This window comes from Hydra vulgaris, chromosome 03 (genome assembly GCF_038396675.1).
Source record: "Hydra vulgaris chromosome 03, alternate assembly HydraT2T_AEP".
NCBI classification, from domain to species: Eukaryota; Metazoa; Cnidaria; class Hydrozoa; order Anthoathecata; family Hydridae; genus Hydra; species Hydra vulgaris.
This window is the reverse complement of record NC_088922.1, coordinates 61424363-61426910: the sequence shown is the minus strand read 5'-3', so window position 1 is coordinate 61426910 and position 2548 is coordinate 61424363.

The following is a 2548-nucleotide window of genomic DNA, read 5'->3' as shown; positions in this document are numbered from 1 at the left end:
ATTAGATCTATACCCAAAAAATCCCACAGTCTATTAACCATAATAGGTTTTAATTTCGGAGCAACAGTTTTATTTTCTCCATACGTTGGCACTTGTCACATTCTTTAACCCATTTATTAATATCATTAACCATCCCTAACAATTAAATTTAACATAAAACTAAACTCAAACATGAATAAAATACGTAATATTGTGATAATACCTAACCAATAGAAAGAACTTTTTAGCTTTGCTCTAGTGTTGTTGAGACCAACATGAGCTCCATGATTAGAATCATGGACATCTTTAAACGCTATCATTTTTTCACAGTCGTTTATAGCAACTTGTAACTTTTTAAATGAAGTTACATAATACAATTTACCATCTGAAGTATAAAAAAAGTAAGATTTAATTCAATGGTAATAATTATTTATTCAACAAACTATAATGTAATGTTTACATACCACATAGTTTGAATTTTTTAACATACTTCAAAAAGGATTTACGCTCTGGTTTGTAATATTTCATCCTTCCATCAGAGAGATATTGTTTAACATCTTCAACAGAATAGTTACGAACAGGCATTTTTCAAATTAAATTTTTAACTTTTTAGATTTTTAGATTTAAATTAGAAATTTAGGTAACTTTGAAGATTTACCTAACAAGGCTACTTATTTAACGATAGATTTCACCTACCTAATGGATACTTAACATCATATCTGCGCATGCTTATCGCATGCGCAAAGCTATCTATCTACTTTTTTTAAGGGCTACTTATTTAACGTAACACCGGACAGAGGACAAAGGATAAAAAAAAGTAGACATGTCCTCCTCTTACCGGAGGTCTGGCGACCCTAAATATGATAGACGCAACCTCCTTTCTACATAAGTTGTTATAAATATGTAATAAGTTATTATAACATATAAATTAAAAAACTTTGAATTGTTGCAACTAAATCACTAATAGTGTCCTATAATAAAACAAAAATAAACATTCTTTGCTAAGTACCTTTAAGCCTTTAGTTTATTGTCAATCTTTAGTAGGAAAAACAAGTAAATTGTTGTATACTTTTTTTTTTCATAATAAAAATGATATTGTATGGTCTGTGTCATTAGTTATGCGTAATAATGATAGATAAACATTTGGTGCCGATTCAGGTTACTAATTAATGTAGACCTTGATACTACTCTTTAGTAGTTGGGTTGAATCTAATACAAGATTGTATGTTTATTATTTAGATAAATTATTTTAGTTATAACAAAGGAGTTAATGAAAAATCAGAATTTGTTATTTCAGGTTAAGATTATGGAAAGGCATTTTATAAAAAGGAAAAAGAAAGAGGAGGTCCGAATAATAGAAATAGAAATAATAAAAGTTATAAATATCATTTTTTCCATTCACATTTTTTTTTTGTTGATGCGTGTTTGTAATTTAATGTACTGTGGTAAAACAAAATTTAGAAGTTTGTAATAATAATTAAACATATAATATAATAGAATAATCATTATAGTTATAAATACAAATGAAAATTTAGTTTGAAACATTTTAGATACTGCTGCATCCTAAGAATTTTTTACCTCTATGTTTAAAGTGCAGGAGATGCTTTATAGCTGTAATAACTTATCAAGGAGAAAAACACTAAAAAAATGTAAAAATGGGTAAATGTAGAAGGAGCTTATAAATTGTGAATAGTTTGGAAAGAAAGAAACATTCTAGCAGTGGTATTATAATAAAAATATTCAGTGCTGATCTACAAAACAGGTTAGCTCCATTATGAGCATTTATTGTAAAATATTGCTCTTTTCATAACATCACACTCTTTTTTGTAACATAGTGTTACAAAAAAGAGTGTGATGTTATGAAAAGAGCAATATTTTACAATAAATTAATAAAAGAGCTTATAAATTGTGAATAGTTTGGAAAGAAAGAAACATTCTAGCAGTGGTATTATAATAAAAATATTCAGTGCTGATCTACAAAACAGGTTAGCTCCATTATGAGCATTTATTGTAAAATATTGCTCTTTTCATAACATCACACTCTTTTTTGTAACATAGTGTTACAAAAAAGAGTGTGATGTTATGAAAAGAGCAATATTTTACAATAAATTAATAAAAGAGCTTATAAATTGTGAATAGTTTGGAAAGAAAGAAACATTCTAGCAGTGGTATTATAATAAAAATATTCAGTGCTGATCTACAAAACAGGTTAGCTCCATTATGAGCATTTATTGTAAAATATTGCTCTTTTCATAACATCACACTCTTTTTTGTAACATTGTGTATAAAATAAAATATTGCATTATGGAAACTTGTCCTAACCACGCAAGTATAGAACCATAGATGTTAAACTTGATTTTAAAAGTTTTCATACTTTTGCATCTATTAATAGCATCACTTTCTCATGGAATGAAAAACACCTTTAATTGAAAACTTTACTATTTTTATTAAAAAAAAGACAATAGTAAGAGATAAAAACATTTATTGTAATATGGTGTTTTGATAAAGATAAAAAATTTATTGACAAAAAATTTAATAAAAGGCATGTGATACTTAATGCCTTAAATTT